This window comes from Falco punctatus, assembly GCF_963210335.1.
Source record: "Falco punctatus genome assembly, chromosome: Z".
Lineage (NCBI taxonomy): Eukaryota > Metazoa > Chordata > Aves > Falconiformes > Falconidae > Falco > Falco punctatus.
This window is the reverse complement of record NC_137586.1, coordinates 27879966-27901952: the sequence shown is the minus strand read 5'-3', so window position 1 is coordinate 27901952 and position 21987 is coordinate 27879966. Positions and strand designations below refer to the sequence as shown.

The 21987-nt window shown below is 44.6% G+C and overlaps 1 protein-coding gene across 7 annotated transcripts in view; it reads left to right on the top strand.

Moving 5' to 3' along the window:
- ARHGEF28 (Rho guanine nucleotide exchange factor 28) overlaps window positions 1–21987 on the top strand; it is a 196749-nt gene that overhangs the window by 152534 nt on the left and 22228 nt on the right. For all 7 annotated transcript variants that reach the window (XM_080372217.1, XM_080372219.1, XM_080372223.1 and 4 more), the window contains one exon: window positions 1–21987. This exon is cut by the window's left edge and continues 27265 nt beyond it; it is cut by the window's right edge and continues 22228 nt beyond it. The gene's annotated coding sequence lies outside the window, so the exon portion shown is untranslated.

The following is a 21987-nucleotide window of genomic DNA, read 5'->3' as shown; positions in this document are numbered from 1 at the left end:
ATGAAGGCAAAGCAACGTATCTTCCTTAGTTCTGGAATTTTAAGTGCCTGAACTACAACCTTCATTTTTGGAGTGTACAATTTAATTTTTGAAGTGTACTCTGGCTGCTGGGGTTCACTAGCTGTGCACAGAAGGAAACCTGTGAGTGTGTATGCAGGTACATGTGTGCATGTGTGTGCATGCACACACCTGTGCAAGGATGCTTACCACAGGACTGATTTCACTGTAAAGCTATGACTGTGTCCTGCTGTTTGACAGTGACTTGCAGGCAGAGGGTCTCACCCTACTCTTCCACTCCCTGGTGATGATGTGCCCTTGGCTGCTCAGGGCAGCTCCTTCTCAGTGCCTCCCACACCAAAGGTGGGGACATGACCTTAGGGTCCAGATATTTCCCTCAAGCAGAGGCCTGGCCTGGTCAAAACAGCAGCGCACTGCATGTGGCAGAGCCTGCTTCCATGCTGGCTACTGTTTAGGCAGTATGGGAAGGATTGCCATGGAAGAGGGAGGCAGCTGGACCACATTTTGCCATCACAACCCCTGCATCAGAGATGCAGAGAAGTGGAAATCCCTTGTATGGGCTGCAGGAAAGAAAGGCGGGACAGCAGCATCATTCAAAGCATTGCAGGATCACTGCCAAGCTAAGGACATGAGTTATGTACATCAGCTGGTGGTTGTCTAGTTGTTGGGTGAAGGATGAATCCCAATGCCTGCCTGCGTGGCCTCAGCTCTTGTTAGGGTCTGGGGGCTGGAGCAGCCACTCTGTGCAGGTCTGGGGCAGGAGCTGTGGGGTTCAGCAACCACATCCTTGGGTGTCTGAGGAGTGGCTGGGAAGGCAGAGCATCACCAGGTGGGTGATCCCCTGCAAGGTGTTGGTGCCTCAGTCTTTCAGGCATATTGTAGAAACCACCTGAAAGTGTGATCCCACCTTTAAATGACGAACTTTCTGAGAGCCAAGTGGCAAGGACATTCACATGTGAAGGGAGATATTTAATACTTTCTTCACAGAGGTATGAACCCTCATTTCCCACATCTTAGAAGACTGATGCCCAAGCTGATGTCCCTGCTCTAGGCTATAGGAAAACATGTTTCACTTTCCCCTCCCCTGTGGCTGGTGCTGCTGCAAGGCAAAGAAACTGAGCTTTGCCTAGTGAGCAAGAGAAAGATTGCACGGTGAAGGCTCAGGGAAGGGAAAATCCCAGCCTCTGTTGCCAACACTGCTTCTATGTTTCATCAACACCTCTTCAATATAAAATGCAGGAATAATACAAACTTTGCTTAATTTGGACTTAATTAAACTGCACCCCTAAATGCTTTTACTGGATCTGGCTCTGAATCATATTGCAGATTCTGACCAGGTAGTAAGTGGGAGAGGAGTCTTTGGCAATATCCTCTAAATGCCTTTTTAAGATAAAAATAATTTTTTTTCTACAAGCAGAGTAAATTACTGGGCTTTATTCCTGGCACAGTGAATATAAAAATAGCCTGGCCGCAGTCTCAATCTGAAAAGCTACAGCAAATGAGAAAAAGAATTGCTTTAAAGCAGATTTTTTCTAAAGCATCTACTTGGGATGGCCTGAAATGAAATGCAATTGCTTTATCTAATCTTGCCAGGAAAAGCATTTCAGCACAGAGTATGAAAATGAGTACTTGACCCTCCTTGGAGGCCAGTTTCCATATGGGGTCAGGCAGAAAGACAGCACCTGATGATGGCTGAAGATAAATCCAGGATAAAACATGGAGGCTGACTGAGAGTTCAGGCTTCGTGGTTTATACATGAGCCTTATCACCACTGAAAGAAAATTGAAGTGATTATATAGTACTTTGAACTTAATGGAAAGAAGAAAGATAGCCAATGATTACATCTCTTCTTGAAATCATTCAAGTGCAGGCCATTGCCCATTAAACTGTTGCCAAGGCAGCATTAGCTGGCAGCTAGATAGCTCAGGACCCTCTCTCTAGCCTTTTCTGGTAAAGATTAACCATATCATCTCACTTGTCTTCATCCTAAGAGCAGGCCAGAGCAAAAAGTGCTGTGGGAGGTTTCAGCACTTTTCTGTTGCCTTCACCCTGGTTGCAATGAGAGCAGTAGGATGCTTTGGCTTCCATGGGGATGGGGCAACCTCATTCACAGAAACATAAAACCAACCCTGATACATTTCTGTAAGCAAGCTGCAAGCCCTAGCATTCCAAAAGTTCCTTAAGAGTAAAGTTACCAAGAATTACTTTTTTTTTAGGAGACTCACATACAGCATTGAGGCCTGACTCATGACTGTGAACGTTCCTGCTTGGCAGGATGCAGCATGTAAGGGAACAGCCAGAGATGTGTTTGCTGGGTGTCCTGAGGTGCTACAGAAAGATGTTTGCCTAGAACCTGATGTGAGTACACAGCTAGGAGCAAAGGTGGTGAATTTTAGCCAATACTAAGAATAAAACAAGTTGTCACACAAGTTACATAGCTGTCACTGATTCAGACCAAGTGGGCTACAAACTTGCATATGGTGGAACTTCAAAAGTCATAACAAAACTGTACTAGAGTGGAGAGACAGCAGAAATAGGAAAGGGATTATAGTGATATTGTGACTGTGATCAAATCTCTGCACCTTCCTTTCAGAGGTTCACCCTGCAGGGTCAGCTGAATGCCTAATAAAAGCACCTATCATCAGCATTAATTACATCATAGCAGAAATGCTACAGCTGGCCATGGGGTGTGCTCCATGGCTCTACAGGAGGATTGTGTGTGTCCACAGAAAAATGCTGTCCTGCTGAAAGAAAGCAAAACTGAAGCCTGTGCTGGACTTCATGTCACTAAGAGCAAAAGTGCTTAGGTCCCAAATGATGGGGAATAGAATAACTTTGTGCTGAGGTGGGCAAAGCCCTAGTGCCAAAGCTGATGCCTAGATGTGTATCAAAACTTAGCATGAACAGCAACAGCGAAGATTTGAGCCTGGCAATCAGAAACGACAAGTTTGAATGCACCCACTTTCATACAATGAAAGAAAAAAGCAGTTTTGATCCTGTAACATTGGGTTGTACTGTTTGTAATACTTGACCTGGAGCTGATCTACCAGGCAGCAACACCCTCTTGCCTTCTATTTCAAAAGGGCATGAAAGACACTTGCACTTCACTTCATTCTAAAAATAGCTAAAATCAGGGAACTAGTGAGAACTTTATTATTCTTCCACTGCAGAAATATATTACAAAGAGAGAGATTTCTGGCCTGCATATAGGTTAATTCCAATTTTAGCCATAGGTATGAGGCACTTCTATGTAAATCCAACCAACCAGGAAGATACAGAAGGGGCAAAATTTCTCTTAATTCAGAAATAGAAAAATCCCTTCCAAATGTTACATTCTTGGTCTGCTCCCACTAACACTGAGATAAATGTGAGTTTGGCAGAATAGAAAGAGCGTCTGGGAACTGTTTAGGTACACGAACACTCTCTTTGAAGGGAGCATGATACCATTTTCTTTGCATGTTTACAATGTGGCTAGGTTGCTGCGTGTTTCTTACTGAATTCAGAGAGTAGCATATGGTAAAACTTAAGTTTCAGCATATGAGAACAGCCCACTTTTACCTCAGAGCAACACTACCAGTGCCTTGCAGTCATGGTCCCCAGAAAGACTCCAGCTCCTTCCTCTGCCCTCCACATTCCCTGCCAAGTCCTCCCTCCTCAGCTCCTTGTGTTGTCCTTCCAGCAGATAGCTGGGGGGCTTGGTGTTCAGGTGAAGTGTGCCAGCTGGTGGAGGAATAGGTACCCTGAAAACTTGTCTTCACTGAAGAAATTAATCTTCTCCTCTAATTACTGATTTTAACAATAGGAATGAAGACTTTCTGTCCCTCTGTCAAATGTGATTGTAATTGGCAGTGAGCTCAAAAGCTCAGAGGAAAGATGGCCTAAGAGAAAGGTAGTAAAAACTTGCTTTCTTAGGAGGTTGGTAAAATAGGGATAAAAAATAACCAGTTTGCCTGCTCTTCAGTTGTGAGCTATCAAATGCAGGTGTACATCCTGATTTTTACTTATGAAAAGGTGCCAGTTCTTTCATAAAGGTGGAAATATATATATATATATGTATATATGCATGTGGATGCATAAGCACATAGGAAAAATGGTGGAATAACTTCAAGACTGAGTTTAGACAGTGAAAACAAAGAACAAGCTTTCTAGAGGCAAGCTTAAACTGGAGTCCTGGTTATAATCTTTCCTGGACTTTATGGAAAAGATGATGCCGATCCAGATCCAGACTCAAGTGTCCTAATTTAGTAATGTACTCAACATGGCTTACAGACCTTTCATCCTCGATGTGCAGACAACCTCATGTTTCACCCCAGACAGAAGCTAAAAGTCACAACACTAAGGCTGTGGCTCCTTTTTCAAAATGACCTGCTTGGTCTTACACCTGCACTTCCAGAAAACATTCACAGATCTTGACTCCTAGAAGCCAATATTTACTACTCCTTCAGAAAAAAATTAGGGTATTTGTGAAACTGCCATGGCCCTGGGCCCCATTCAGTTAAACAATGTGCTGTAAATACCGGAGCTGTTTCAGGGTGTTGTTTCTGTAGCAAAAGCTTCACCTTGGCACAAGAGTCAGAGAAAGCACAAGAGCTCTGTTGCTTAACACCTCACCAATACTGCAGGGTGAAAATTTGAATGAAAGGTGAAAGACACCTTTATTTTCTGATGGCACCTTTGCACTGCCAGGTACATCTGTGCCCAGGGAAAGGATTGTGGCTAATCTCTTCCCATTCCAAGTGTTGGGCCAGACTCCCCACAGTGTGAAAACTCTGAAGCTGGTACCAGAATTTCTACCTTAAATGCTGTTGAGCCTTTGTTATTGCTTTTCCCTGTGAAGTGTTCTGAGGTTGGCCTTTTTCAAACTCTCTACTCAAAAGCTCTCTACCACCCTATCCCATCCCACCCCACCTCAGTGGCAGCTTGCAGAGACTGCCTTTGGGTAGCTTGTCCTAGGGGTGTGTGTGTGTAGGCAGCGGACTCACTGGGGATGTCTGAGCATATGGGTCCCAAGTGCCCAGGAGGCTTGTTTTAGCTGCACCCTTCCCCAGGACTGCTGCACCGTGCTGTGTCTGGCACACCCTGGGGTGGCTGATGCTGCCCTCTGGATGCAGAGTAGCCATAACCCCAACATTACACTCCCTTTTAGCATTTTTTTCCTGTTAATGTACTTCAGCTCCTTCTAACCCACTGAAGTGTCCAACAAACTCAGAATTATTTGGCAATAAGTAGTTAGCTTGGCTTACCTGTTTCTTTCATTATATTTGACTTATTCCTGGACCTGCAGGTCTCTTCTTTGTTTACCTACACATGCAGAGCCCTGTTACACAAATGTAAACAGGAAAATGAGTAGGTGTGAGGTAAGTGAACTCTTGCATCAAACTGTCATTCCTAATTATTTTGTCAAATCTTTTCCCAAAGGGAGGGTAATGAAAAGCAAAGCATTAAAGTTAATGAAAAAAATCACATTGAGAAATCAAGCCCTAAAACAGGAAAGATATTCCTGAAATGAATGTTGCCAACTGCAGAACAATGCTAATCCCTGTGGTCTTGCTACATGTTGATGATAAACATTTCTCACAGCAAGTAGAAAGATAAATGGGACAAAATTATTTCTGCAGTGGGATCTCTGATTTGGGAGATTTCCTGGGATTTGAATGCTCTATTTTTTAATCTTAATGGTAGTTGTTTACTTTTATTTTTCTGCTGTTTTAAAGGAAGAGGGAGGGAAAGGAACATCTGAACTACTTGGCACTCATAACACGTAAGTTCCATTGACTTCATCTGATCACAAAGATTACTAGCTCCACCAACTGCACCAGGAGAGCCTGTAAATTTTCTAAGTTAAATGAAGAGATCGGTTTTGCTGAACATGCAAAAATCTATCATCTTTGCCAATGGAGCTATTAAACTCTTTGATCCACAGCAGTTTGACCTGAAGTCTCTCATAGGCAAACTGATCTTCATTCTCTATCCTGCCTTTTGCCAGGTACAATTCCCAAAAGCATTTGAACATGAGAGGAGCCCAAGTCCCTGCAACTTGGATCTTTGTGTGCTAAGATCCACCTAGTGGGATTTTTCCTACCTGGTGTTAGCTTTCAACCACAGGATATGTCATCTAAGCTGGCTATGGAGCTCTCCCTTAACCAGCAGAGATACCTGTGAAGACAGTAGGCTGGTCTGCCTTGGTGTGGGATAAGCACACCAGTTAGGAGTGCTGAACTACCTGTCTCCTTTCACTGATCATGGGGGCACCTGGAAAACTAGCTGCCACTGATGCCCCATATTGATCAGCTCAGATTAATTCCACCCAATGGGCTGACCCAGATGATGGACAGATAAGCTAGCCAGATGGGCACCCATTTCAGCACCCATGTGTGCCTGGGATTTGCTAGCTATATGTCTTTACATGCAAGTCCTTTGAGGAATGTGATCCAAGCATCATTTCACCACATGATTTTATGCATGTCTTCCACAGAATTATCATCTGTTTATAACAAAGATCATGAGACACGTTGCGTTCCTGTCTCCAGGAAAAGCCAAACTCTTTAATTACTATTTATCCCAGTTTCTTAAGGGAACAAAGCTCATGCTGTTGTACCTGCCTGCCTATCTTTCTCTCAGTCAAGCCCTCTTAAGTCACATTTCCATTTGTTTGTTCCCTCCATAGCCTTACAAATACTTAGTTTTCAGATGCCCAGTGGCATGGTTTTAACGCAAAAGGTGGACTATCTCCCTACCGCAGGTTCACCTACAGCTTATAGGTTAGAACCCTCCCTTATGAAATGTAGAAAAACATATGTCTGAGTTTTCCAGGCTAAGCAGGGTACTCAGCTCACCTCTCCCATTGCCCGGAAAACTACTTTAGATACTGAACTGTTATGTCAAACACTCCCTAAAAGTTTCCCTACTTCAGTTTTTTAGAGTAAGAAAGCACATCTTTGGATCTAGCCCTTAATATAGAATTTGTGTTTCCTATCTTTTTAGCCTTCTACAGGACAGGCCTCTGGTTACCTGTACCCAGAGTGGGATGTTTTAGGTACCTAAATCCAGGTATGATGACAGATTTCAAAGAACCCTCTCTTATTACTGCGTCCTTTTGTCTTAAGGGTATCTCTTCATCCCCTCCCAGGTATGATAGGTGAGGAAGCCCAAACTTGATAGAAAACAAGAGATATCTTACCAGAGGTGGAGATAGGCACCATCAGGTATAGACCTTCTCTCAGGTAGGTACCAACCCAGAGATTTCTGAGGAAACTAGGACTAGAAGATGAGGATTGAGCCCTGGGAAGACATATGTGCAAGGATACCTGTTTTTTGAACACAAAAGGCCCATTGGGCTATATGTTTGTCCTGGTTTCAGCTGGCATAGAGTTAATTTTCTTCTTAGTAGCTGGTGCAGCGCTGTGTTTTGGATTTGGTGTGAGAACAATGCTGACAGCACACTGATGGTTTTAGTTGTTGCTGGGTGATGTTTATACTAAATCAATGACTTTTCAGTTCCCTGGGCCCTGCCAGCCAGCGGGCTGGAGGGGCATGGAAAATTGGGAGGGGACACAGCAGGACAGCTGACTCGAACTAGCCAAAGGGACATTCCATACCATATGAAGTCATGCTGAGTATATAAGCTGGGGGAAGAAGAAGGAAGGGGGATACACACTTGGCGTCATGGTGTTTGTCTTTCAAGTAACCGTTACGCGTGATGGAGCCCGGCTTTCCTGGGGATGGCTGAGCACCTGCCTGCCCATGGGAAGTGAATTCCTTGTTTTGCTTTGCTTACATGCGTGGCTTTTGCTTTACCTATTAAATTGTTCTTATCTCAACCTTCGAGTTTTACATTCCTTTCTGATTCTTCTCCCCATCCCTCTGAGTGAGTGAGAAAGTGGCTACGTGGTGTTGGGTTGCCAGCCAGGGTTAAATGACGACAATGCTCTGCTTAACCAAGACATTAGTTTTGCAAGCACGCTAGGGCCCTTGATTTGCTAAGCAAGTTAAACTCCTCCAGTACCTTGACAGAGTAGGGTTTTTCTTCTTACCTCCTCCATATGAATTTCTTTCTCCTGAATGTGGGTTGCTGGTCTTGTTCTCATTACCAAGTAACACTGATTAGTGTGCTGTGCAAGGCTGTGAACACTTCCCTGTGTCTACTGGAAGCACTTTCCCTAACAAAATTTAGGATGACATTTGCGTTTTGTGCAGCCATATCACCATGGTGACTCACAGTAACTCCTGTAAGTGAATAAAATTCCTTGTTCTTCTTCCTTCTCTGTCACTTCCCCAGACTCCTGCAGAAATCTTCTTGTTAGATACTAAACGCATGATCTTGAAATGGGTGTTAACTTTCACACTACTGCTATTATTTCAGACTTGTAGTTACTATCTGTTTCTTCCTGTACTATGTTCAGCTGTCTTTCTTTGCCAAATTGTCTCCTGCAAGTGGCTAATGAGCAAATTTAATTAACTTGCACCTACTTTTTCAACTATAGTCCTTGATGGAAACAGCTGGAAAGAGTCTGGTTCCCCTGGGAATGCCACAAGTTCTCCTTGAGCACAACCCATTGCCATCTCTCTTTAAAGCCATTCCTTACTTTCTTGCTCACTGTAAGCTTTTCTTTTCCTCGCACACCCTCCATTTTAACTAATGATTTCCCATATTGTGAATGCTTCTCTGATGGCCATACAGCTTTGCTTGTCTGCAATTACCTTCCTTGAAGCAATAAATCAGCTCTCCTGCAAGGAAAGGCATTAGGCTGGGTGAGTACCCTCCAGCTGGCAGACCCAGGCTGTTGTTCTTTGATTTTTCATTAATCGTCACATAATTAATTATTCCTTGCCTTTAAAATCTGCCCTGTACTCTTGCATACTATTACAATCAAGCTAACATGCCTTTAGATGCAAGTTCACTTTCTTAATTATGGTTATTATATTTACTGTTCTCAAGTCATGTGGATCCCTCTCCTTCACAGCTTGACAAAATGACTTGGAGTGGCTGCCAGGTCTCTGAGTGTCCTGTGGAGAGGGATCTGCTCCCCGCTGGCTGAGCACATCCAGCTCTCAGAGTTCTGCTTTTCCCTCGAGGAGGTATTTTCAATTTCCTGAAACTCATCCCATATCTGTCTCTTTTTCTCCAGATCTTAATGTTCTTACAGAAAACCAAAGATGAGTTTCATTTAGCATTTTCACACACTTACATTCCAGCTCTAATCCTCTCAGTATAAAAACATCAGTTCTTTTCTCCTTTAAAATCTTTGTGTTTCAATAGCTAAATAACTTTTCATGATTTCCTTTTATTATTACTATTTAATTTCCTTTGCAAACTTCTAACTCAGTTTGACTTTTGGCAATGTTTACCCCAGCCCTGTACTTCCTGGCTTCCAAAATGAAGTTTTCTTTGCTGATTAGCTCTTTCCTCCTTTCCAAATGGATTCTGTGTCTGACTTCCTAAGGTGGTTCTCCATCCACTTCAGTCTGTAGCCCCTTCCTGCAAGTTTTCCTCCTCTCTTTATAGAGTGAATTCCAGAGAGTTCCTCGCAGCTCTTATTGAAAATAAATTACAGGTCTCCTTCAGCTGAAGTACCTTACAAATATTTGTCCTGACTGGGCTCACTAACCAGTTCACTTTCTGAAATCTTTGCTTTCAAAACTGAAAATCTGACTTGTTTTTATTTTTGCCTCCCTTTCACCTAAAACAAATCAACTCAGTTTGGCTAATGGCTCAGTTTAGCTCTGAAATTAATGTTAGTCTTTCCACTGGCTGCAGAAACTTGGATCTGTCCTGTTTAAATGTTCTCCAGGGCTGAGGGTGTAAACACAGTATTATGGGCCACGGTTTCAGCTGGTTTAAATTGCTAAAGCTCTGCTGGACTCTGGCCAGTCAAGTGGAGTCTCCCTTGTCTAAGAAGCTGAAGTTTTCATCAAAGAATTTTGGAAGCAACTAGAGTCTCTTAAATTACTAAGAAAAGAGATATTTTTGCCATCTTTCCACAGAAGAAACTGCAATAAACTCTATGTTCTCACACTGTTTATAGCTGTCTCCAAATTAATTTACTATACCTGTCATAATATATTATCAATGCCTTCCATGTGCATTACCTCATTTGAGAGCTTCTTCTTGTTGTATATAGCAAATGGCAGGAAAAATTTAACGCGATACAAAAAATATTTGGGTTGATTTATCTCTGCATGCCCAGTCCCTCCTAGTCCTCCTACTTGGCAGTGATTGCAAGTCAGCATTCAGGCAGCAACAGCCGTAATGAGAGGAGGGAAAGACTAACACCAATTTTCAAAATCTCCAGTGAGTTCAGCAGAGCAGGCTACAAAGGGGCCAGAGGTTAATTATCATATCAATGTTTGACTTTGTGGTAGCACACTGAATTGGACAGCAAGATTACAGTCTGAGAGTGTTAGATCCTCAAAACTCCTTCCTCTCTATATTCCTATCACCAGAGGAGAGGAGGACAGAGAAGTCAAAAGGGTTGTAGCACAAGTAAAATGTGTCAGTTGCTTCTGAGGGCATTTTGTTTCCTATATATAGAAATAATGTACTTCTGTAAGGTTAAGGGTGAAGTTGTTCAACACAAACTAATAATAACAAAACCTGTAATGGCTTTCTGCCACTCACCACCCAATGCTAATATTGCCTGATGGTGCGTTGTTACTCATTCTGTAATAATACAGCATTAACTGGTCCTGAATAGCGGCTTACACTTGACGTACTTTGAAGTATTTGCATGGGTAGCTCCTCTGTACCAGTATTTAAACAAAGGGAGGCATGAATTTTAGCATTCAGCTTATTCTTTCCTTATGCATCTCCCAACCTACACCTGCTCTAAAATACATACCGACTGTATCACAGGCTGCTTGATTCATCGTAGGTAGGTGAAGGGAACAAACATGGGTTTCAGTGATTACCTGCCTGGTACAGAAACACAGACTGGCAAACACTAGCCTAAGAACAAGCCACTACATTTTAGGCAGGTATTATAGACTACTGAGGAAAACAAACCAGCCTCATTCCTATTTTTAACTCGCTGGTTGACACAGTGTCCACTTCATACTGTCTGCAAACCTGACTGTTGGACACTGTGCTGATGGGGAGGGGGAATGCTTATACCTCTGACTGCTGCAGGGCAGGAGGAGGCAGCTGGAGGCAGCAGCATAGGGTAGAAAAAGGAGGCAAAAATGAGTCCCTCAAAGGAAAGTGCAACCTTTTCAGTGGTGGATGTCTACAGACACTCACTGCATGCTTGATGATAACATTGCTATAACCATGGATAGAACTGAGGCTGAATTGAAGAAAAATGCTTGAGTTCAAAAATGTGTCCATTTTGCTTTTTTTCTTCCCTCCAAATCATTTGTCTTTTAAGCATTGAATCCAGTTCAATGTTAGGCTAGTGTAACTCAAAGCACCTGGACCACTCCAACACCAAGCTAAACAGCAGTCGAGTAACTGATCTATCCCTTCTTAGCATATGCTGACTCCTTGAGGCACAGATCAGATGTAATTTTCTAAACACTGAAAACACTCCAAATAGATAGGAGAGTGTCACCAAAACTCAAATGCTTCTTGATCCTCTGTATTTTATACTGCATCCATTTATGATATGAATTGTAGATTATTAATGGTCTTAAAAAGCAAAAAAACCCCAAACCCTCACCCTTTTTATGTTTTATATGTGAAGCATTGTTTCCTCTTTGGAGGAAAAATCAAAGTCCCAGGTGCATACACACTGCATACACAGTTTGTGTTTGTCCTATATCAGTTTTCAAGTTTGGTAGTTTTTTTTTTCTTCAGTGAAGACACAGACACCTATATAGCAAATTTTATACTGCTGACATGGTCTCACTTTTCTTAGTTGCCTTCTGCAGACTCCATAGAGGTAATTCACAGATTCCCTGGGGTTTCTGGGGCTCTCAGTGTAAAAAAGATGCCCACTGCACTATGCAGCAGTACAAAACTGAGGCTTCAGTGTTCTGTGGTTCTGGACACTGTTTTTGCAGCAATATTAGAAAGCTGAATTCTAAACTGTCTGGGTGGGGGAAAACTTGTGTAAAAGCTGAGAAGGCTATTGTAGTTGAAAGTTAAGGTTTTTCCTTTCCTCACCAAGAGACACTGTGGGAAAATGGAGAAAGTGATATCATCAGGGTATATCGAACCTAGATAATTTAGGATAGTGGGAAAGTTTGACAAAATCTATTGCTTAATATGTTGGGTTTATGAGTTTGGCAACACAAGTTATTTAGGGGACTGTTAGTGTGGAAGAGCTGAAAATGGGAATTTAAAAGCCTAATAGCTATTTCTATGTTTATGTTGATCCTGTGCTTCTTCCCTGCTATGCCATGTAATCTGCATATATTTTAATGCATGTAATATTTATGCATATTCTATAGTATGCATTGAGTTTAATCTGATGAACTGCTGCCATTTAGCTTAATCCAGTTTGGAAAAGCCAGCACAAGACACTGGGGTTAGTACTGTGCTGGCTGTCCCCCACCAGCTATCATGTGTTTTCCCCACTGCTTTTCAGCCAGAACAAATACACCAGTTCTTCATTTTCCCACATTGGTGCCAGCTGCGGTGTCAGAGAAACGCGCAGGTCTCAAGGAGAACAAGTACATCTCCCAGGCTGGAGGCTCACCAAGTGACGATGGCTGTACTGTGCTACCCTGAAAGCTTTGGCGAAAGGTTTCCCCTCCCACTAGCTTTGGGAGGCAGTGAGCCCATGGGCCCTGGCAGTGCTTTCTGCAGAGGCTGGGTGGAGAATGTAGCGAGTCCTCGTTAGCTCACTCCTGTCATCTCCTGCCTGTAAACAACTTTGGAACTGTCCCCTCAGACAATTGCTTATGGCTTGCAAAGACATGGAAATACTGGTGTGCTGCTCACGTGGTCAGCAAATGGCCTTCCTTGTTGTAAACTCGGAAGTAGTTCCTGGAGTGGGAACAAGTCACGGCAGCGTGAAGCAGAGTGTGAGCTTGCAGTGCATCAGCTGCACTGCAAAAACAGTGCACACTTACCTGGTGGCTCTGCAACAAATAGGAGGTAGCTTCTTGCCCTGGGAAGCGTGGCACTTCCCTGTCTTTGTATGTCATGATGTGGGGTCTGGAAAGCTGCCTGCAGGCTCATCTGGCCTTGACGGCAGCCTGAAGCCTCACAATCAGTCTCTGATGTCCTTTATTGTCCTTCTCCTATAGCTTGCAGTGTTGCTGTCACATTGCTTTTTACACAACTAGTGTTGGTGTGAATTTCATTGTGGAAACTTCCAGCTATCAGGCTCGATCTTGATTGTTGTCTCAAATTGCTATTCCAGTGCCTCATTTTAGTCAGCATCTATTCCTAGAGGTTTTTTAAAAGAACAAACAAATATTTAGATGCAGATTTTACTCACTTGTGGAATAGTTTATGAGGAAAAGTTTCTATTTATGTCCGTATTCCTCATGAGGAAGGGTATTATGACTCTAAAATTTGCTTATGTCCCTAATTCCAGTGTAGAAAACACAGCATATAAAAGTAGTAATAAACCAATATTTCCTATCCATCTCCTTAATGGCCCTGTGTTTATTCATAGGTCTGAAATAAAGCGTTAAAAGGTTTTCCTTGGAAAGTGTTGGCTCTTTCAGTAGACCAATGTCTTTCAGCGTTGTAAATGATGTACACAAAACGGAAATTCTGTGCACTTTCTATTCTGCTGGTACCTGGAGGAGCTTCCAATCTTTCCTGCCATTACTAATTCATGCAGGCTTTATTTATTTGTTTGTTTATTTATTTATTTATTTATAGATTAAGAACATAATAATGCTTTAACAGAGCCATAGTTCCCAAGCTGGAAACTGCAATTAATATTAGTGATGATTAAGCCCTTCTTAGACTGTTGTCTAAGACTGTTTGTCCCTTCAGCTCACCACCAGAAATGAACACTAAGCTCACAGCATTGAGGCCAGTTTTAAAATCTGACATCACAGTAATTTTTGCTGTGTTAATCCCACTGGTGCTGATGTGATGTCAGACACCGGAAAATGAAGCATACACATACACTCACTGCGGTTAACAAGTCTTCAGTGGGATGTCAACTATGGAAGTAGTGGAATAACTCACTCCTGGACTGATTATTATTCTGTTGGACCAGTATGTGTGACTACGTGACAGCAGTTTACACTCACAGGGCCGTACAAGCATCTAACTCCCTTGTAAATCGTGTCTGCTTTGAAGTCAAGGAAATTCCATTAGCAGGGAATGAGTGCGAGATCAGAATCAAACACCAAAGAGTTGTGATCTTCCTACTGCTAAGATGCAAGTGCGGGGATTTCTTTTTTCAGAGGCTGTTGTTGTGCAAGGTGACATGTTTGCTTTGCATAATTATGCTCGACTACAGCCATACCCAGGGAAGGGTATGGTGATGTTCAATGCAGGCACACACATACAAAAGCGAAGGGCAGGTTCCTTCAGAATATTGAGAAAAGAGTAATGCAGGTTGACATGAGAGTGAATGTGTAGCAGCAAATCTCTAAATCTCATTCATGTGCACTTTGAAGGCCATTGGCACGGTAGTTTATTACTTACAGCTCCTATTTCCTTCCTCCTGGCTGTTCTTTCAGACCACTGCATATGCGTTGAAGTATCTACATCAAGCAAAGAAATGCAGCATGAAGAATGGGTCACCTTTTCATATTTTATTCATAGGTGGATTGTGAGAGAAAATGTGTCGCATGAGAGCACAGGAGGGAGGATCAAAGTCACAGCAGCAAAGCCTGAGACTCAGCGTGGTAAAGTCAGGTGCAGTGCTGTGTGAACAGCCTGTTTAAAACCAGCAGCTCTGGGATGGTCAGAAACCTCCTTACCCATCACTGAGTAGCTAAGCTTGAATTCTCCACTGCCCTGCTCCAGCACAGACATATCTTGGCAGGTTTCCCTCCTTTATACCCAGTGTGGGAGGCAGTAGCACTTCAGGCCAAGATAGCATATTTTCTGGACATTTTATAGTTCTACTCTTGGGATTTTTGGTTCCTGATTGCTCTTCTGCCTTTCCTTAGCCACCCTGTCAAATTTGACAGCTGGGAGATTTGAGGGAGAGCTTTGTTCTTCTTGCTCATATTTTTTTTCTCATTTCTTCTCCCCAGAAACTCAAGAAAACAAAATTCTGAGCTCCCCTCCCTTTTCAGACAGCCAAAGCTAATGCAAACACCAGGTAATGGCTTCATCAGATGGATCACCTCCATCTCAGCAGAGCTGCAACTGAACACTGACACTCACCCATGGGAAGGGACCTCTCTGCTCATGGGATACTGGTAAAGCTGTTAGGAGCACCACATGTGCCTTGCTTTAACCCACCACAAATAGTTTTTCTGTCAACATAGGTAGTGGATATAGATTAGCTCATCTTCTAGATCGGTCTAGGACTCTCTGGGGCTCAGGCCATAATAGCCTGTTTTGAGAATCATTTAACTGTAAAGAGCTTTTTAAGTATCTTTTCTTTTCCCTGGGCTTTGCTGGGGGGCAGAGACTGTGCTTTAAGATGAAACATATGCTTCTGCAGCACTATCTTCAGGAATTAAGAATGGAGGTCTTTATTTTATCCCAGCAGTGTGATGAGGGATTGAGATTATCATGTTAAAATTGGCTCATTTTTTTCTGAATTATAGAACCATTTAAGTTGGAAAAGAACTTTGAGATCATCAAGTCCAACTGTTAACACAGGACTGCCAAGTTCATCACTAAACCATGTACCTAAGCACCACATCTATGCAATTTTTAAACAGCTCTGGGGATGGTGATTCCACCGCCTCCCCTGGGCAGCCTCTTCCAATGCTTGACCACCTTTTCAGTGAATGAAGTTTTCCTAATATCCAATCTAAACTGTCCCTGGAGCAATTTGAAGCCAGTTCCTCTTGTCCTATTGCTTGTTACTTAGTGGAAGAGACCTGCACCCCCCTGCCTATGCCCTCCTTTCAGGGAGCTGTAAAGAGCAATAAGGTCCCCCCAAGTCTCCTCCTCTCCAGGCTAAACAATCCCAGTTCCCCCAACTGCTCCCCATAGGACTTGTGCTCCAGACCCTTCCCCAGCCCCTTGCCCTTCCCTGGACACGCTGCAGCCCCTCTACGTCCCTCCTGCCGTGAGGGGCCCAAACCTGAACACAGGGTTCGAGGTGCAGCCTCACCAGTGCCCAGTGCAGGGGGACAGTCCCTTCCCTTGCCCTGCTGGCCACACTGCTTCTGACACCAGCCAGGGTGCTGCTGGCCTCCTTGGCCACCTGGGCACCCTGCTGGCTCATGCCCAGCCGGCTGCCGACCAGCACCCCCAGGCCCTTTCCCACCAGGCCCTTTCCAGCCGCTCTGCCCCAGCCTGTAGCGCTGTGTGGGGCTGGTGTGACCCAGCTGCAGGACCCGGCACGGAGCCTTCTTGAACCTCATCCAGCTGGCCTCGGCCCATCGGTCCGGCATGTCCAGACCCCTCTGCAGAGCCTTTCTATGGTCAAGCAGGTCAACACTTCTACCTAGCTTGATGTCATCTGGAAACTTCCTGAGGGTGCATGCAATCCAGATCATTGTTAAAATAGGAAGCAGAACTGGCCCCAATACTGAGCCCTGGGGAACACCCCTTGTGACAGGTCAACAGCTGGATGTAACTCCATTTACTACCACTCCTTGGGTTTAGCTGTCCAGTCAGGTTTTAACCCAGCTTTTAACCCATCCAAGCCAGGAGCAGCCACTTTTTACAGGAGAATGCTGTGGTAGATGGTGTCAAAGGCTTTACTAAGGTCCAGGCAGATGACATCCACAGCCTTTCCCTTATCCACTAGGTGCGTCATCTTGTCACAGAAGGAGATCAGGTGTGTTAAGCAGGACCTGTCCTTCATAAACCCATGCTGGCTGGGCCTAATCCCCTTATTGTCCTGCATGTGCCATGTGATGGCACTCAGGATGATCTGCTCCATAACCTTTGCCAGCACTGAGGTCAGGCTGACAGGCCTGTAGTTCCCTGGATCCTCCTTCCTGCCCTTCCTGTAGATAGGCATCACACACTGGCTAACCTCCAGTCTTCTGGAATTTCCCCAGTTAGCCAGGACTGCTGATCAGTGATGGAGAACAGCTTGGCACACTCCTCCGCCAGCTCCCTCAGTACCCTGGGGTGGGTCTGATTCGGACCCATAGACCCGTGCATGTCTAATTGGAGCAGCAGGTCACTAATTGTTTCCTCCTGGACTGCGGGGACTTCATTCTGCTCCTCCTCATCCCTGTCTCCCAGCTCAGGGGGCTGAGTACCCTGAGGGTAACTGGTTTCACTATTAAAGACTGAGGCAAAGGCAGCATTAAGCACCTCAGCCTTTACCTCATCCTTTGTGGCAGTGTTCCCACCTGCATCCAACAAAGGGTGGAGATTATCCCTGGCCCTCCTTTTGTTTCTGATGTGTTTGTAAAAACATCTTTTGTCTTTTACAGCAGCAGCCAGCCTGAGTTCCAGCTGGGTTTTCACCTTTGTAATCTTTTACCTGCATAACCTTGTGACATCCTTATAGTACTCCCAAGTGCCTGCCCCTTCTTCCAAAGGCACTAAACTCTCCTTTGTCCCCTGAGTTCCAGACAAAGCTCTCTGTTCATCAGGCTGGTCTTCTCCCCCACCAGCTCATCTTTCGGCACTTGGGGATGGCCTGGTCCTGCATCTTTAAGAATTCCCTCTTGAAGAATGCCCAGCCTTCCTGGACCCCTTGGCCCTCCAGAACTACCTGCCAAGGGATTCTGTCAACCAGGCTCTTAAACTAGCTGAAGTTGGCCCTCCAGAATTCCAAGGTAGCCATTCTGCTGACACTCCCTCCTTACTTCATCAAGAATCGAAAAATTCATCTTCTCATGCTCCCTATGCCCAAGTTGTCCTGTGACCACCACATGCCCACCAGCGCTTCCCTGTGTGCAAACAGCAGGCCCAGCGGGACACCTCCCCTGGCTGGCTCACTGACAGCTGTCAGGCATCTGCCGCACACTCAGGAACCTCCTGGTCTGTGTCCTATCCGCTGTGCTCTATTTCCAGCGGACGTTTGGTAAGTTTAAGTTCCTCACAAGGACAAACTGTTGAAACAGTCCCTGACATACGGAGCTACCCCACCGCCTCTCCTTCCTTGCCTGTCCCTTCTGAAGAGTCTGTAGCCATCCCCTGCAGCACTCCAGTCATGCGAGTTTCCCCCCATGTTTCCGTGATGGCGACCATGTCATGGTCTTCCAGCTGCACGATGGCTTCCAGCTCCTCCTGTTTGTTGCCCGTGCTTCGGGCACTGGCATAGACGCACTTCAGCTGTGCCATCGATCTCACCTCCAGGCCTGGCATCCCACCCGCGGGCTCATCTCTGATGAGCTCGGGTTTATTCCCTTCCCGCTTTCAGTCGGGTTTAAAGCTGTCTCGACGAGCCCTGCTAACTCCTGGCCAGGGATCCTTTTCCCCCTCTGAGGCAGGTGAACCCCAGCTGTGGCCAGCAGGCCTGCTGCCGTGTGAACTGACCCACGACAACCCCCCCGAGATCTGGCCATTGACACCAGGCCCAGAGGCAGCGCTGATCTGTGGGACCTTGCGGTGACAGAGCCCCTCGCTCCCTGCGGCCGGCAGGACAGAAGGAAGCACCACCTGTGCTCCCGATCCCTCCCTCAGCCCCGAGGTCTCTCTCCGTCGCCCTCAGACTTCTTGGCGTTGGAGTTCATCGCTGCCCCTTGGCAGCCCAGCAGTGGGCAGTGATCAGAGGGCCATACCGGGCAGGGGGTGTCCTGGTGACGTCCCTTACCCAGCCCCAGGGAGGCAGCAGGCTGCCCAGGGGCTGGCTCCGGCCGGCATACGGCCCCTCTGTTCCTCTCAGAGTGGAGTCGCCGATGACAACCAGATACTCGAGCTTCTTACGTTTTCTCACTGCTAAACCAAACAGTTGTTGTGATGCACACACCTGGAATCCCACTGGGGTGGGTGTGTGCCACTGACACTCTGGGGGGGCTGAGGAAGTCCCATTCTGGGGCCTGTGCATTAAGGGCAGCCAACAGTGCTGCAGCTGCAGCCAATTGTAAGGCTTCTGTCTTCCCCATTTTGGAGCTTTCACAGCCAGAATGAAGCAATAAGTTGTCTTACTAAGAGTCAACAGAAATATTGAAAGGGCTGTAGGATGGTAATAACCACGAACAGTGTAAAAAATGAGACCATTAAATAGGCTTGCAAGCATCATGGTGCATCAGTGTCACCCTGGCTTTGAAATGGGTGATGTTGCAGAGCAGGGCATGTGCCCCAAGAGCTGGGGCAAGCATCCCAGGGCAGTCACTGGCAGCACTTTATTTGTCCTGCCACCCACCAGAGGTGAGGACAGGCAGGGGGACAGTGGGTCTTGCCATGGTCTGCAACAGGGGTCTCACCCATCTGGACTAGCTGTGTTTTGCTCCCAGCTCCATGTAGCATCATTACTGGGGAAACAGCTGCTGCTACGGTGCTAAGGATGCCCCTTTATTTATTGGCCAAGGTCTTTGTTTTGTAGAAGCCACAGAAGGAAAGCAACATTTCATGTTGAGAGAAGAGCTGAACAAAAATGATGGGTTGTCTTGAATTTGGCACTAGCTTGGAGGGTTGGCTGTCTCATTTTCTTGAAGCATGGCACTGTAAATGATTGAAGGAGGAGGTATTGACTTACTTCTGCTGTCACCATCCTAAAACATTAGGCCACTGAGAGGGCTCTCACTGCAATATTGCAATCCCTCAAAAGAAGTTCAAAATGTGATTAAGAAAACTCCAACAACAAATCAGAGAAAAGGGACAACTAGCTGCCCAAGAGGCAGGCAATCTCTTGGTTACCTGTCTCCCTCCTTACGGTCACATACTACAATCCGACGGTGACTCCCAGATGAATGGGTATGTTAATCTGCAGAACTCAGCTTTCGTTATGCAGGATTTTTGTACTTTTTACATCCCAGAAAGTCTGATTGATGTGAGCCTAATGATAAGACATGCTAGTGAAGGAGATTTTGCCTTTAGTGAAATAGTTTCTTTTGGCTGAACTGAAGGTTTTCTGTGTCAGCCCATTCCCAACCAGCATTTTCACGCCCCCACAGGTAGCCTCAATGGCAAGAGGAGAGATTCAGAGTGTCGTGCTTCTCCCAGGCCATCCATTTGCATGCAAGTTCCCAGGGTATCTCATAGCTACTTGTTTTATTGACTGTGAGGTGTCTTTCTAGCTAGTATGAGTGATAACGACAACACCACCGACAGTTTCACAAATGTAACAACATTGAAAAAATAAAATCCACTACCCAAACTACTTGCAGTGAAGTTGATTTCTTCCTACAATTAAAACACAAGATGCTCTACAGACATACAGATAAAGGTGGGATTTAAATGATATCCAGTGTGATTTGCTGTAGAGATAATAATAATGAACTCCTAGTCCTGATGAGTCATGCAGTTTTCACTTGGTGAAATATCTGTCCTTTTGTACATGCATTATGAGGAAATGCACAGTAAATGCCATGAGGGAGATCTGCTTACTGTCCTGTAGACATCCCAGGAGAGGTCCTCACACATCAATGACACAGCAGAGGGAATAAGTCTAACCACACCATTGCTTTGTGGTACTGGCTACAGCAGTTTGACATAGATTGTCTTTTCTTTGAACTCTTTCTGAACAAAAATCAGGTCCTTCTCCCAAACATGACAGTCAAGTATCTTCAATACAAGACAGCAAAAAATTTCAGGACAGTGTGTAATCATGGTGTTGTGTGATTTTATACAAATCAGTGGTTCCCAAAAGTTCTGGAAGAAGAATCATGATTCCTTCAAGGTCATAAGACATTTTTATCATAAAACTGTGAGAGCTGTGGTTCTGTGGACCAGCTGCAGACCACTAGTGTTAACTCTGCAGCATGCAAAAAACTTTGTCTTCACTTCCATAATTGAGTAAGGGACAATATTTACCTGCTGTACTTATGTTGTTAGTATTGTAAAGTTTCATTTCTCTCCACATTGTGCAGCACTTTGGAAACTGAGGTGCTATGTTCACATACGTAATACTTGAGTACTACCATTATTTTTTACACAAGACATATTTGGACAATATTTTTAATGGTAGATCTTAACATGTCATACAATGCAGAAGGTGAGTTAAAGGTCACGGATAACTCTGCTGCTTCCTCTAAGGGTTCAGAACCTGAGAGTGGGAACTGTAGAAAAACAGAATGAGGGAGTACAAATAAGACAAGTACAGATCAAGTGTAATCTTTCTTTACTGTCTGCTGAAGAACACAATAGGTATTGATGCCTCACCATTATTTTCAGCAGCAGAGTTTACACTTTTTTTGAAACATTACTTAGATTATAAAACACTTGGAGCAGAAAAGACCCTTGTGCTGTACTGGAGAGTGCTGTGGAGCTCAGCAGGTGCCTTTTCCTTGTTTTGACTCCTTAAGGACCACTGGAAGTCTAACACATCAAATTATGATAATTGTAATAGAATATGGCAGAAGTAGCAAATCCTGTAAAAATCTTTCTATCAGGTTATTTTACTGGAACTCATTTTATAAATCTGCTGTTTAGAGCTGAAGGGCATGAAGTCTCAATTTCTTTCCTTTAAATTGAAGATTTCAAAGGAAATGTTATCACAGTGATGCCAAGGTTGTAAATACCCCAGCATGAACTTTACTAGAGAGGTTACAGCATGTTGGGGAGGCTTCATTCCAGAAAGTAACATGGCATTTCTCTCTCCCAGATGGGACACAGGGAAGGATGGATAATTGTTCTCCTAGAAGTTGTAATCACAGTGAGACTGAGACTGGGTGCTTGGTGTTTTCCAACAACCAACTGAAGTCAGGACTGGTTAACTTTCACATATGTGTGTAGGAGGAAGTGGACTTGGGAAGAATTTTGTCCTTGCACTTATGTATGTAGGTTTGCCCACAGCTGAAGCTTTGGTATCCCCAAGGCCTGAACACTGCTGGCCCTTGGAATCCTCTAAACACAAAAATCCA